The sequence below is a fragment of the Pituophis catenifer genome, unplaced genomic scaffold, assembly GCF_029215685.1.
Source record: "Pituophis catenifer annectens isolate HBS135680 unplaced genomic scaffold, rPitCat1.0.hap2 SCAF_8, whole genome shotgun sequence".
In the NCBI taxonomy this organism is placed as follows: domain Eukaryota; kingdom Metazoa; phylum Chordata; class Lepidosauria; order Squamata; family Colubridae; genus Pituophis; species Pituophis catenifer.
The window spans coordinates 58,705,481-58,722,619 of NW_027256888.1; positions in this window are offsets into that span (position 1 = coordinate 58,705,481).

The window sequence follows — 17,139 nt, forward strand, 5'->3', positions numbered from 1 at the left end:
ATGCAGAAAATGAATATCAGTAGGCTATTAGATCTGGGTTGCAAAAATGCATACCCTCTAGGTCAACAGTAGGTGGTGGGAAAGAATTGAAGAAAACTCAACTTTTTGTTGCCATCTAATGGTCTTCTGGAAGGTTGGGGCCAAAGCACTGCAGCTTTAAAGCTAGATCTAGCAAGAACTAAGCAACTATGAAGATGCACTTATTTTCAAAGGATCTTAAAATGATTTGCGGTCAGATCAACAACACAAAAATTGGATAGTAATGGGTAGTCTCATAATGCAGCTTTTGCTCCAGGCAGGATAGAGAATATTGCACAAGGTAGTTAACTTTATTTTGTTTTTTTCTAGGGCGTTTTTCCCCCTGTTAAAGTATTGAAACATCTAGTCAATATTATACAAGGGCTCAGTATTGGTCTTACATCTGCTCATATGTAGCTACAGACAGACAGACAGACAGACAAACAGACAGACAGGCATCTTATGTACTTTATATTATAACTCTAGAGAAACTGATAGGAGCAGCTTGAGAAAATTAGAACACATGTCCGAAATGCCCATATTCAGTTTGTTTCTATTTAAATGCAGTAGCAGACAATAGTTTCAATATTTTAATTGCTCTTTGTCCTCAGTGATCTACTCCTAGCACATAGTAAGTATCACCAGGTTATCAAATAGGATAGTGTGTGTAATAAGACACTAAGAATAAATCATCATAAAAATATAACTAAGATACCTAACTAAGATAACTAAGAATAATCTGATTAATGTAACCCAACTTAACAATATGCACACATTGAAAAGGAAAAATAGTTTAATCAAATGCCATGAGGATTGTATTATTGTACCTATGAAACCATTCTAAATAGAAATTCCATTGACATTAATTGTTGCATAATGCAATTCTTCTATAACCACACTGAACATTTCATAGCACAAACTGATCGAAAGGGATCAAGAAGCAAATAGGTAACCAGAGCAGCATATTCCATTCTGCATAATTCCAGGTTCTATATAAATAATTGATTTCATTAATTTCATTAGTTGCTATTTAAAACTTCTGGACCATATTTAAAATATGAAAATCTTTACTTAAGGATATTTTTGGTCCCTGCATGTTAAGCTGAGAAGAAAAGGAAAGGAAAAAGAAAAAAGAAAAAGAAAAGAAAAGAAAAGAAAAGAAAAGAGAAAAGAGAAACTTTCAAACACTATATGTCTCATTTTCTATCAGCAGACTTGCCAGATTGGTTGACAGCTGTCAATCAATGTGCCTCACAGCTATCCTACCGTGTCAACCATCAGCTAAACCACACTTTCCCAGGAATGTCTTAGAATGGCATCTTGGTTCTGTTTTCAGATAAACAGATCCAATTTCTCAACAAGCAGACTGCTACAGTCCTTTTGATAACAATGTAATAATTCAAAACAAATGATTCCAGGCTTTGATGATAGCACTTTTATGGGTAATGGAGAAATCCTCCCACCAACATCTGTTTGATTTTATCTACTTGAACTTTATCCTCCAGTTGAAGATTTATAAGCTGAAATCATCCCAGCCTATTAAAGTCAGACTAAAGTTAAAGCACCAGCACAGAGAAGGAAAGTGCATTTCACAGTCATCTACATTTGGAAATCCTGTTAGAGGCAAAGATAGCAGAACTTTTGTGCCTTGTATTCAGTGGAAACCCTGCATTCTGCACAAACTGAAGCAAGACAAGAAGATAAAAAAAAAAAATCCAAGTTATTTAGTCTTGTTTAGAAAGGCACTGCAAAAAAAAGGCAGATGTTGTTTATATTGAGAGTCTGTTTTCTTAGCAAAAGCCACAATGGGTGATGAAAATTTACTCCAGATTTGTATTTTTGCCTTGCTTTTCTCTTAAAATTTTCTCACATGCTGCAAATAAAAACCCCAAAAATATGTTTATTACAATTGCTTGGTACTTATTAGCAGATCACACAGATTTTTTTTGTGCAATGGAAACTTATGCTGCAAGCACAGAGTGACAAAATGTCCACATTCTTGAAAATTATTTTCCTGATTCATGCATAAATCTCTTATAAAAACCTATATGACTATCCCCTGCTCCCCCCCATCCCCCAATATCATAAGAGGGAAACAACATCTCCCTTGAGGACTTCTGCACAGTTTTAGAAATATTATTAGAAATATTTATTGATAGAACAAAGAACCACCTTTTAATCTTTTTAATCATGCAGGAAGGGCTTACAAAATAAAATCTAAGCCTTTATTCCATTGTATTTTGTATTTGCATTTTTCTCCCTACAAAAACCTGTGGCTTTTCTTATCTTTTGGAATTTTTAAACCTTTGAAATGTTTAAATACTATTTTGTGCCTTTTCCAAACTACCAATTTAAGCCTCACCTCTCTCTCTCCCTCTCTCTCTCTCTCCCTCCCTCTCTCTTTTTCTCTCTCCACCCCCCATGCTCACTCTATATGTGACTGTCAGCCTTTTCTTTGTATGAAATAACTCAAGCTACTTTACACATGCTAAAGTTATTTTACTACTGTAGGAAGAGATGACCCTGGAGATTAGGGGATGCCCTTATCACTGCTAATGTATACAGTGCAACTGAAAATCATGCAAGCACTATGCAGAGAAAATAGCTTGAAAGGAAATTTCTTTTCTGTCTGGCACAGCAAACACACACATAATAAAAAAGCATTTAAACCCACAGACTTAAGAAATATTAAACTGTAAATACCAATAGGGACCAAGGAACAAATATATGTACATTGTAGCATTGTGTTCTTGTGTGTGTGCTTGTGTGTATGAGAAAGGAGAGACAGAGAAAGAAAGAAATGTATATTGTATATGATAAAATATAAATACAAAGATACCTAGTTCAATAGTATTTAATAAGAAAAAACAGCAAAGTTGGATAAAAGATAGTGAATGTAAATCTTTAGTATTAACCAGTGGTGAGTTGCTACTGCTTCGCCCCAGATTGGGCAAACTGATAGTGGCGGGAGGCTCCATCCACCCACCCGGATGCTTCTGCGCAGAAGCATTGCGCGCGTGTGAGAGCGCGTATGCACCAACGACCAAACTGATAGCGGCGGGTTTTGAAACCTGCCCCTGGTGTTAACACACAAGACACAGCTTTTTAAAAAAAAATTAAAAGAAAGAGCCAGTCTTTTATAGTGTTAAGATGTTGGTCTAACAACCAGGAGGATGTGAATTCTAGTCCTGCCTTAAGCATGAAAGTCATCCGGGGGACTTTAGGCGAATCATTCTTTTTGTCAGCCCAACTCTTCTCACATGCTTGTTGTTGTGGGGAAAATAGGAAGGATTATTGTTAGGTTCCTATCTTTAGTTATATAAAAAAAAGTGTGATTAAAAAATATATAAAAAGAGAGACAGAGAGACAGAGAGAGAGGCGAATGCCCCATCATCTTTGTAAACTACACCAGTGGTGGGTTGCCCCCGGTTCAGACCGGTTCTATAGAACCAGTAGTAACACCGGGGAGAAGCTCCACCCACACAACCCCGCCGTCATCAGAACGCTTTTGCGCATTCAGGACAGAGCACACGCAGCCCCGTTGCGAACCGGTAGTAAAGGTAAGTAGAACCCACCCCTGTTCTACACATGAGCCTGTAAACTGGCTGTTTGCTGTTCCCTGTTTTTTTATTTTTTTAAAAGCCCCCTTTGATCAAAATAAAATTAATCCCCAAAGGGAAAGAATGAATACCAGCAGTGGGACACCGAATTGAGATTCATGTTCAGAAGTACCTTTTCAGATTACGGAAGATGCAGCTCAATGGCAAAGCACATGCTTTCATGCAGAAAGTTCCAGATCTGCTTTGCTCCAAATTATCAATAATAAAAGTCAGTTTTCCATTCAAACCATAAAACTCCAAAGTATAGAATTGCCCCTTTGTACACAGATCAATATGCCTAGGTCATCCATTAGAGACATCAATACAGGTGAAGAAATGTGTTCCCTAAATAATTCGTGTTAGGAGGTTCACACTTCTCTAAAAGCTATCTTAAAAAGCCTTCTTGTACCATTCAGACAAAAACCTTAGCGTACATTCCTCCTTTTGTGTCACCTGAAGCAAATCCTATTAGTCTTCTACTTAACTGGGCCAGAATGAGTACTATAGATTACTTTCCAAAAATAATCAAATTCCAGAAACATCTCCATTCAGTACTAACATAATCTTACTGAAATCTCACTTTCAATGTTTAGTTTTATCAAAGTAAAGATCTAAGAACCTAAAAATACCCATATGAAAAGATAACTGAAATTAACATAGATGGATCTTTTCAAAGAAATGTGTCAGTTTTTTTGTTTACTAAAAACCTGTGGTATACAGGAATTTGAAAACACCCTCAAAATCACAGGAACAGAACTGCTGTTTTGGAATAATTACTGTTGCAATCATGCTTCCTCACGCACGGAGGATTTGCTTTAAATCTGTTATGACAGAGAGGCCTAATACTGTATTGAAATGAAATACATGCCTAAGCAAAAAACCCTGAAAATGTACATACCTTTGGAGTACTATTTGTGCCATTCACTGTATCATTATAATGAAACTGTTTCTGTGAAAGAAAGAAAAAACACATTTTTAAGTAGAAAAAAAATCAGACTACAATTAAGATACAAAATCATTAGAATTACTTATCAGTGAAGGAACAATAAGGAGAAATGTACATGATAATATACATGCATATGTTTGTACCCATAATATATAAATTGAAGGCAAAAATAATTTCCTGGAGGAAATTCTTGATTGAAATCACATTCTTCCCTTTCATCATTGTCTTAATTCAATCATCTTAAAAAAAAAAAAATGACCTTCTACCTCAAGGTTAAATTATCATGGTATAGGATCTTTATTCTACCCAGGCACTACATGGGTGGGAACCAGGATTTTTTTATGGGGTGGCAGAAGAGGCAATTGCCTCAGGGATCACTTAGAAGAGGATCCAAAAGAGAAGAGGAAATAATGTTTTCTTAATATGAAAATGATCAGATGGAACACTGCTTTTCATTTAAAGAAATGAAATAAATTGGTTTAAATATAATCCTAAGAGTTATTTCAATATCCAAGGGTTTCTGTGCATTTTCGTTCAGTGGTCTATTGATTGCACGGTGAAAAAAAGCGCAGGAAAAATATAGTGGCGCAGAATAAATGGGGTTTAATCTTTATACTGTAGTCCAGTGTCTATCTTCTCAGAAATTAGGTGATTGAATTCAATTGAGTACAAGGGTGTTTGTTTATTTATTATTTATTTATTTTATTTATTTATTTGATTTGATTTATATGCCGCCCTTCTCCAGAGATTCAGGGGGGCTTACAATGTGTTAAGAATAGCCTTCATACTTTTGTATATTTATACAAAGTCAGCTTATTGCCCCCACAATCCGGGTCCTCATTTTACCTACCTTAGAAAGGATGGAAAGCTGAGTCAACCTTGAGCCTGGTGAGATTTGAACTTGCAGTAATTGCAGGCAGCTGATGTTAATAACAGTGCTTTAGTCTGCTGCGCCGTTTGTTCGTTCGTTCGTTCCATCCATCCATCCATATTGCTGCTCGTCTTGCAATCATAACTTTGGCTGGCAAACACATGATTAAAACTCAACAGGACAAAAAAATAATAAAAAGTAAACACAATGGCACTGAAGGATAATCAAACTCCAACCACATAAGCATAGTCATGTCAGAAAATCCATATACGCTCAACGAAGCTCATCTCAGGAAGAACATCTAGATCTTCAATTACAAAATGACAGTAAGGTCAAAATAATCTTATGGGATATAATGTTCCAAAGGACAGGTGCTGCAATAGTAGAAGCCCCACAGATGACACTTTTTAATAGAAGGAACCTAGAGCATGTCCACCTTGTCAGATCTGAAGAGCCAGGCATAAACAATTGGACAGAAGGGCTCCTGCCATGAAGAGCTGAGGCAACAGCCCCTTGAATTGCATTCAAAAGCCTACTGGGAACCAGTGCAACTCATGGAACAGTGGTATAGCACAGGGGTGGGTTCTAAATTTGTTTACTACCGGTTCTGTGGGCGTGGCTTATTTTGTGGGTGTGGCTTGGAGGTCATGTGACTAGGTGGGTGTGGCTAGCTGGTCAGAGTCAATTCTGGAAGGTCCTCACACTTACGACCAGTCCTCGCACTTACGACCCGACTCATTTGTTTGCTTTTAACACTGATCAGCTGTAGGACGGCCCTTTGAAGCCCCGCGGCAAGAGTTTAAACAGTTTTTTTTCCCTCTAGTCATCAACTGGGACTCAGGAGGCAGCAATAGATTGGGGGTGGGACCAAATAAAAGGTAAGAATAACGTGGGTGGGGGGGGGTGGGGAGGGAGGGCAGGGGGGAAAAACCGGTTCGGTGATGTCATATCGTCACCGCTACCAGCTCTGCCGAACCGGACCGAACCGGGAGGAACCTACCACTGGTATAGCATGGGTACACTACAGCTTTACAGGTAGTCCTCGACTTATAACAGTTCATTTAGTGACCATTCAAAGTTACAACAGCACTGAAAAAAGTGACTTATGACCATTTTTCACACTTACAACTGTTGCAGCATCCCCATGGTCACATGTTTTACATTTGGATGCTTGACATTTGAGTCACATTTAGGACGGTCGCAATATCTTGGAGTGATGTGATCCCCGTTTGCGACCTTCTGACCAGCAAAGTCAATGCGGAAACCAGATTCACTTAACAACCATGCTACTAATTTAAGACCTGCAGTGATTCACTTAACAAATGTGGTGAGAAAAAGTTGTAAAATGGGGCAAAACTCACTTAACAAATTTCTCACTTAGCAACATAATTTTTGGGCTCAATTGTGGTCGTAAACTGAGGACTGGCTTTACTGCCTGCAATAGTACAGTTGGAAAAAGATGAAACTTGTGAATGGTCTTCAAAAGCAGCCCCAATGCAGTAATCTATTTGAGGAGGGGTCAGGGCATGAGTGTGACTAAAGCTTCCCAATCCTTCCTAATCCCAAAATGTAGTTAGTAAAGAGATATCTGTGCAAAAACTTGTCTGTCATTTGTTCCTGGAAATTATGGACCAGTTCTGTCTGGGGCAATATTATTTCACTGAGTAGAAGTAAAATGAAAAATCTCCAAATTCTGACCCAATGTCACCCAGATGACTTCCTTTCCCAGGTGAGACTAGAACTCACTGACTCCTGATTTCTAGTATGGTGCCTTAGCTATTATTGCAAACTGGCTCTCATCTAGAAACTGACAATATTGAGAGAATGGGGCGAAAGCCACCATTAAGCATGAATATATAAAAATAAGGACCTTTCTTTATGAGTGACCTTGGACCAGAGGTGAAATCCAGCAGGTTCTGACAAGTTCTGGAGAACCGGTAGCGGAAATTTTGAATACTTCAGAAAACCGGTAGCAGAAATTTTGAGTAGTTCGGAGAACCGGCAAATACCACCTCTGGCTGGCCCAGAGTGTGGTGGGAATGGAGATTTTGCAATATTCTTCCCCCAGGAGTGCGGAGCGAATGGGGATTTTGCAGTATCCTTCCCCTGGAGTAGGGTGGAATGGAGATTTTGCAATATCCTTCCCCTGCCACGCCCAACAAGCCACGCCCAACAAGCCACACCATGCCCACCAAGCCATGCCCACAGGACCGGTAGTAAAAAAATTTGGATTTCACTACTGCCTTGGACCAATCACTCTCTCTCAGCCCTAGGAAGAAAGCAATTACAAACCATTTTCAAAAATTTTGCCAAGAAAGCTACAGGGAATCAAACACCAGGACTTAACATTGAGTCAAAGATACAAACACACATACAAATTATACACACACAGAGACAGACAGACACACACACACACACACACCAGTGGTGAAATTCAATTTTTTTTTACTACCGGTTCTGTGGGCATGGCTTGGTGGGCCTGGTGGACATGTGTGGCTTGGTGGGCCTGGCAGGGGAAGGATACTGCAAAATCCCCATTCCTTCCCCACTCCTGGGGTTAGGATATTGCAAAATCTCCATTCCCACCCCACTCTGGCCCACGCCAGCCAGACGTGGTATTTGCTGGTTCTCTGAACTACTCAAAATTTCCACTACCGGTTCTCCAGAACCTGTCAGAACCTGCTGGATTTCACCCCTGACACACACAAACACACACATATATCAGAAACATGTCAAGCAACACACACACATATCATAAACATGTCAAGAAACAAGCAAATACAGATATTTAATTCAGAGGTTCATCACCTCTTAGAGTATTGCATCTTATTCTCCGATCTGTTATCTAACAGGAGTTATTATCCTGCAACCAAAACTCTGTTCACAAATATGCACTGTTATTGCAGACTAGCAAAAGTCAAATCCCTTGTGTCTAATTTTAAGCGGGAGAAAACCACCTCCATTCAGGTTTTTGGCTCCACTCTCAGAGAACGGTATCAGATACTGTGGTTAGGATAACAGTTAGAACCTTGCTAACTACAACAAACAAGATCCACAAGCTTAAAATACACTCCCAAGTGCAGGCAACCTATTGCTATGTGAGGCTCTGGCCTGGAAAGCCTCCAAGGGTATCCTGCTGGGCAATGCCACCATGGCTCAGAGCAGCAGATCAAATGTCTTGCTGATCTGTGCCCTGCATGCCTTTCATTAGATGAAGCAGGAACAGGCATGCTCTTTTCCTATCAAGTCTGCATTTTCATAAGGACAATGTCTTAAAGCAGGGATGGGCAAATATGGCCCCTTTATGACCTGTGGACTTCAACTCCCAGAATTCCTGAGCCAGCTTGGCTGTCTCAGGAATTCTGGGAGTTGAAGTCCACAGGTTGTAAAAGGGCCACATTTGCACACCCCTGTCTTAAAGGGTCACTTTACATACCAATGGTGGGTGGAGGTGATCGAAAGCGTAGTGGCCATAACCAAGAAGGGAGGGTTTATAAAACCACTCTGCTTCTGCCAGTTGTTTGTTTGTTGTTTTTCTTATACTCATTATAAAGGTTATCCTTTATCTTTCATCCTTTGTTTTTCGCTCTCCATAGCAAGGATAGGAACTTTGCTAGAGATTTTTAAAAATATAGCAAACAAGTACAAACATAATTAGTTGATTTTAATACTTATTTTATGGATAATCTGGTTTTTTAAAAAAATTATGGTCTTTCCATTTTTTAAAAAAATATTAACAGATTAACAGAGTTGGAAGGGACCTTGTAAGTCTTCTACTCCAACCCCCTGCCCAACCAGGAGACCATTTCTGACAAATGGCAGTCCAGTCTCTTCTTGAAAGCTTCCAGTGATGAAGCTCCCACAATGTTATTTGCCTTGAGTCTCTACAGAATAGAAAGACAAGATATCAATCCAATAAATAATTAAATTAAAAATAAAGACTTAAAATTAAACTGGGGTCCCATTTCCAACTCTAGGATTGTACATGCCTACAAATTAATAAGACGAATATTTGCGCCCTATCATTGTACACCAATATTTTATTATCAATCCATCCAGATCTTGTTCTATGCAACATTTATTCATTCTTTCATAGAATCATAGCGCTAGAAGGGACTTTGGAGTCTAGTCTAACCTGAGGCAGGAGTCCTTATGCCATCCTTGTCCAATCTTTTCTTAAAAACTTTTATTCCAAGTTTCTATCATTCTAGTTCTATAAATCTTATTTCGATAATAGTATGATTTTTCACTTTTTGCCTTTATTTCTTATCTTTCATTCTCTTATTCTGATTTCTGGACAATTTTTCTATGCCTTCTCCTCCTTTTATCTGACTCACCCACCCCCACCCCCCGAAATCAGAAGGAGACCTTTACTAGATGTAATGAGAAGGACAGAAGAAGGAATAAAGGGTTTACTCTTGGTTGCTCAACCATTCCATCATTCGGGCATCTTTGGTTTACCACTGACACTTTATTCATTGACCAGTAAATAGACAATTACTCTTTCAGTTCAGGATAGACGTAACACTATTTAAAAGAATCCAGATCTTCCCTTATCTTCTATTATAGTGTTTTTCAAACTTGACAAATTTAAGATGTGTGGCCTTCAATTCCCCAGCAACACTGGCTAGAAATTCTGTAAATTGAAGTCCACACATATTAAAGTTGCCAAGTTTGAAAAACGCTGTAATAGAAAGATAAAAGTTTATATCAGAGAAACTGGATATGGAATGAAAAGCATAGGTAACTTCAACAGCCATCCTGTCACAGGCATGGAGAAGTAGACGACTTTATGAAAATAGAATACACAAAGGTTTCAATTGTGCATTAATAATACATTCTACCACTTTAATTTCATTTTTTCTCCTCAGGTTTTGATTTCAGTTTTTGTTGTGTTCTTCATATACTTAGTAATTAAGCAATATTTTTGTGAAACAGTGTTTGGAAATATTTAAGAGTTTATTTCTTCTGAAATAACCAGAACACCAAATTAAGTAGAGCGAAGGCCTCAAATGTGCTGTACAAAAATGACTTAATCTGCAAAACTATACCTTTTTTCAATAGGTGGTACAACAGTGGATATTAAAAACAGCAAAACAGTATACTTACGTATGGATGAGTTACAATTGTTACTTCATCACTTGTCCCTAAAATTCTCATCTAAGGCTTAGATGTACTGATGACATCTTTATTATATGGACTCATGGACTCAAACACTCTCACAAATTTCTTTAAAGACTTAAGTAATGTTTACCCTCTAATTATCTTGTACTTTCTGGATGTTATTGGGGAACTATACAATGGTATAAGCATCACTTTACATAGGAAGCAAGCTGACTACTACCCATATTTATACTCTACAAGATCCATCATTAACAACTACGTCCTAGGATATTATGTCAATTCATACTGCTGTCTCACACCCACCCAATTAATGTGTAAAATTACACCAAAATCAAAGTGTTATTATAATCTGTCAGGACCACAGGAATTTATGAGACATCATCTACTGAAAAATAGAGCCAAAAGACAAACAAACAGAATACCACTTCTATGTCTATTTTCCTTTATTTATGTAATTTGGGTGGTGCCCAACTTCAGATTGGCTCTGGGTGGCTCACAGCACAATATTTTTGCAGGAGCAAATAATGTCACTTGCAAGAAAACATGCTTCTTTAATTTAGCATAATTATCTTGTTACACTTCATGTTGGACAATCTAGCTAATTTCTATGCCACCGATTTAAATGGACACAATTTTGAAAAAAGAAATAGCATACTTAACCATCAATTCTCTGGCATACTTTAAATCATGATAAATGGTCAGCAATAGGTTAAATTTCCCAACCACAGTACAAATGTTTGTTTTTCAGTGCAAAGATGTCTGTCTCCTACCCAATTTATGTTTTGATTAATAGGAATTTTCACTCATTCTCCTTTTATCATATTCCACCCTCATATCAGTGGTGGGTTGCCCCCGGTTCGGACCAGTTCTATAGAACCGGTAATAAAACCGGAGGGAGGCTCCACCCACCAAGCCCAACATCATTAGAACGCTTCTGTGCATGCGGAAAAGAATGAGTGTGCGCTTGCTTCACTCCCGTGCACGCGGCCCCATTACGAACCAGTAGTAAAGGTAAGTAAAACCCACCCCTGCCTCACGTTACCCAAATTCTCAAGTTTGTGTCCCATGTGCTCTGTATATGCATACTCAGGACTAAATTTTATGCATCTAATAAAATAAACAATATTATATGATAGCCAAGACTCTCATTTGGTTTTCCTTACTGTAAATTATCAATTAACTTCTTAAAGTATACATTTCAAGTTGTAAGCATTATACAAAGTCAATAAATAAGCGGAACAGATCACTTTTGTTTTGTTTTTCCTGGAATAGACAACGATGGCAAAAGACAACAACACTCATAGAGGAATAGAAACTTTGCTAAGGATCCAGTTTTCCCTCCAGATGTATGCTCAGCAATGAAAAGACATTTCAGAGCATTAAAAAAATACTTTAGTAACCACTAAAAGTGTTCTTCCACTTTCTTCATTTAGTTTTCATATGTTTCTCAAGACATTCACATGCCGATCATTTTCTTATTGGTTGTCTCACAGGAAGGAAAATGTAAGTACTCAGGATCAACACTAGAATGGGATCTTCAAAGATGGCTATAAATATTTACAAGATCTTCTTTCTTTGTTCTTCCACAAAATTAGCTTTATTAGCTTTAATAAGAACAAGTTTGTTGCTTTATTTGAAATATCTGTTGGAGATTGAAGTTTTCTGTATGTGCATTTTTTAGGGCAGGAATTTAATCTGACCAGGAATTTGTAAACCAGGTATTATAACTTATCAATAAGTATCAAAACTTATTTATATGAAATACATTGTAGAGATAGGTAAAGATCATCTACTTGAAGAAGGATAAAACTGTTCTGTATTTGTATTTCTGGGAGAAAGGGCAGGAGGAAATGACTTCAGATTAGAGATCTCTTAAAAACAAAGAGGGCAGAGTAACCTTTTCACCGTCAGTCTACTCTCTACTGCCCCTTGGTGGCCAACAGGTAATGAGATTCTAAAAGGCCAGTGATACTGGGTTCAAATTTTCAAAAAGAAAAAAAGAAAAATCAAACTGAAAACCTAACATGAAAATTAAGGTCCACTTGGAATGTGGAATGTTCCACATCACAAACAAGTGGAGTAATGGGACTGGGAAAAATAGTGTTGCAGTATAAGATACTTATACTGACTAGGTGGCTCAGTTGCTAAGACACTGAGCTTGTCTATCAGAAAGGTCGGCAGTTCGGCGGTTTGAATCCCTAGTACAGGTCTCCTGCATGAGCAGGGGGTTGGACTAGATGATCTCCAAGGTCCCTTCCAACTCTGTTACTGTTACCTGTTACTTCATTCTTATGCCACCTTCAATTTAATAAAAGCGGAGAAAATATTCAACATATGACAATCAATCATATGATGGCCTATTTACCTGAAAAATTGTTGTCGTTACTTCAATTTCCAAGATATAGAAACTACACAGTAGACACATAGAACAGCTTTATTGACAGAGGGTAGGAAGACTATTTTTTTAAAAAAAAAAAGATGACAGCATGACAAAAATAAGAAACAAGATATATCATAGGACACAAGATACAGCATTGCACACTCTTAAAAAATGTCTTCAGCCACGGTAATTTTTTACAACAATCTTGGCAGGTGAAACAGCACTTCTGTTCCATAAAATGTACAGTGTCATTCTTTAATTTTGCAAATTAAGGCAAACATACTTGTCCCCGGATAATGTTTCAGGATCCAATTTGAGTCAGTCACCGGAACCAAAGGTTTAATTTTCCAAGCTTTCAGACTCGTGCTGGAGCCCATCTTCAGGGAACTCTCCAGAATGTGCGCACTGGACTGTTCTATGCAGAGTATTTATGTGGTGCTTGGTTGCATGTGGCTTTTAGTTGTAACTGGAGTGTTGATGGCTATTAATTTATTTTTTGTTGTTCATAATAGCTTACACCCATCACATAAGGTGACTTCACTTATTGTATAACTTCAGCACTTTAAAAACGGTACCCTTTCAAAATCAGTAAAATATTGATTCTGGCAACTTCCAGTGTGCTTCTGAGACTGTCATATAACTGAAACTCTTCATAGAAAAATAGTGACTTCATCACATACTGCAAAAAGTGATTTTTCTAAAAGGGGCTTCCGTTGTTGTGATTTGTAATTTGTGGGAAAGTCATTGTGTGAATGTAGCCAGGAGATGGCCATTCTTTGTGTTGATCAGACTGTAGACTAAGACTGAATTGTTTGCAGAATGTCTTAATCAACTCTGACCAATTTCAGCTTGCTTCAAGAATTCCAAGCATTTTCTAAAATACTTTTTAAAAAATGTGAAAGATTCAAGTTCAATTAGGGAACCTGGTTTAATCTATTTCAGAGCAAGTAAACAGCAGAGCTAACGTGCAATTGTGCTGTTTCAATATGAATTCAAGGAATCCAAGCACCAAATCATGCATCTAAGAAAGGTATGTTTGTGTGCCCATGAACATATACACAGAAATCCTATTGGGTTTTAGTTTTTCCAGACCTGGAATGACATCATTTGAAAGTGCTGTTTGTATTTCTGAACTCAAACAATGTCAAGATAAAACAATAAATCAATAAAATTATATTTCCACTGAAACTTGAGAACAAGTGAATTTTTCTGCTTTTCCCTAAATACCTGAAAATTAAAATTTTTGAAATAAAGTTACAATATATTTTGCACATAAAATATAATGTAAACAATTGTATTTTTTTTATAACTACCACAATTACATTTGATTGATAACAAGATCTCAGAATTTGAGGAGTAGGGATTGTGTTTAGCTTGTGAATGCTACATTAGAGACTATCGGAAACGAAATGGAACCAAGACAATACAGGAAAAGCAAAAAACAAATCTAATGCAATATAAATTACACCATATACCATATAAATAAAGTGATTATGGGAATTTCCTATTAATAATGTCCTCTTCATTAAATCGCATGACATTAAATATTATATATCTCAACAGAAATATTTGGATTGCTGCACCTAAGGCTTTATGTGGTTGGATTCCTAGTTTATTTTACAATATGAAAGAAATAATGATAATTAGGATCCAAATTTTATAATTCACTGTAATATTTTTTACAGTGAATTTTTAAAATTGCATGCAAATAAAAGGCCATGTGATTATTTTACCTACATACCAACAAAAAAAGGCACAAAACAAACATGGCTTACAGGAGGAACAACAAACCCATTTATAATCGTCAAATATCTTGTTAATAATAAAAGTCCAAGCACTTAAGAAGAATATGGAATCTACAGTGCAAACTTCTAAACAAAAACTACAGATTGAGAAAATGTACTGAAATAGCAGTGCAGAAATGTAGCACGTTATGGCAAATTGTTTGGGAAAGATATTTATATTAGAAGAAATACATATGTGGAAATACATATAGATTTTTTTTCTTGAACTCTTTAAAAGCACTGTTATATTAAATGTCATATAAAACAGAATAGAATGAACTAGAAAATTAGAAACTGAGCAAAACCCAACTTCACATATTTAGCCCTCCATATTGCAATCAACCATGTACATTTGGGGGAAAAAAAACCTTGAGAGAACGACTTTAAGCCCTTTGAGTGAACAATAGATCAGGCTTTTACATCTGTCTCTTTAACTCAAGATGTCACTTTCCTTTATCCACCATATTATATATGCTTCCACTAAACTAAGCTTGGCAAATTTATCATAGCCAATAGTGCTGTTCTGTTTAAAGGCATAACCTTTCACAGAATAGACCACAATTATTGTTAAGCTCTGGAATTTTGACATAAATTTGGCCTTATCCACATAACATCTTCATGTTTCTTTGAGCAGTTCAGAGTAAGTCAGAGAAAGATGGAGAAAGAGCAAGAGACAAAAAAAAACCATTGTAATTTCCTTTTCCTGAAACAAAAGAAAAGCTATCCAGAGAGCTCATTCAAGTGACTGTCTGCTGGTAACAAGTATTAGAATTTTAAAAACAAACATGTTTACGCACTGCCTTGCATTTGGCTGCGTGAATAATTTCGTATGGAGCTTTCACACCTATAAGAGAATCAAATTACTTCCAATTACAGTCACAGATGAAGCTGTAGTTGTAAAGAGCAGACGTTCAGGAGTAAATAAAGATGCAACATAGCAAATTATGCTAGCTCAATAACTATCCTCTATAAAAAGACCCTGACTACTCACTCTGCACTTGGTAAAGCATCTAGTACATTGCTTAAGGATTTACAGCTATCAAACATATTAAGCGGCCCTAGCTAGATCTGTATCTGCAAACATCCTGAGAAATCACGTCAGCATAATACATAGAAAAGATATAATAGTCACACATATACACACAAATATTTAACTCTAAGCAACAGACAAGGATTTACAGATGACCAGGAACTTGATTATATTTATTAAACGTAACCTTTCCTTCCAAAATAATGTTTTCATTTCCGTCCTTTCCATTTATTTTTCCAACTATTTTATTATACTGCAACTTCCAACTATACTTCCAACTATTTTATTATTATACTATAATAACTGCATTATTATACATATATACAGAAACATTATTTAGCCTTTTCTGTACCACCATTCATCAGAATATTGCAAAAAACTGCTTCAAAAATCTAATTATTAATAATATTATGAAAATTCTTCCCAGAAAAACATACTATTTAGCAGATGTCTATATAAAAATAAAATGTCTTCTAGAAAATACTAGAAATGTTTTAGCTGTGTGAATACTACATGTCATGGACAGCTGAAATATTACTTCTTCTGAACATTTTCATTAAGATTCTGGAGTTTGGGATTATGTTTTGTAAATAAGTCCATTTCCTAGCCAGAGATTAAGGTAAATTCTGCTAAAGACTAAAAGTTGACTTACAGCATTAAGAAGGATTAATGTTTAGCTGTGCTGAAGTTGAAGCACTAGGTTAGCATGTTTACGCAGTGCTGTAGATCACAATTAATCCAAAATTAGTAGAAAAGATCAACAGCAACTGCTCTTGCATACCAGCTTGTTTTAGTTGTTAAATCAAGGTGTAATTTAGGGGCAATCTGTATATAAAGGTGTTGTATAAGTGCTGTAATATGCTTAAAGTTTAGAAAGCTATCTAAGCATTTAAATGTTGAGTGTCTACACTCTTAATTGAAGAAATAAAAATTAAAATTGTCACATCAGACAATATCTTTTTGTACATTAATTAAAGCTTATAATCAAGAAAAATTAGCTAATAGGTTTAATTTTTCCTTCTATTTATTCTGATGCAGCCTACATTTATACTCATAACCATATCGCAATGGTGATTCAAGTAATTGTCTATAGAACTAGGTTTATTTTTCTAAATAAGAACAAAATCTTGGTAAATCTGTTGAGATACCTGAAAATTGTGCAGGGCCCAAGACAGTTCCTTCACAGTACATTGTTCACTGTACTGTGAATTCATTTGAGTGAATTAGATAGTGGCCAGAATTATACCTGATCATATGTTTCATACCAAGTACAATGTATGGGAAGAACAGCCTTAATGTGAAATTAGAGAATTCCATTAATAGAGGAAGCCATTTTTTGTTTTAGTTTATTTCAAGGTCTGATTTTAATTTCCTTTTGGGTTAGGAT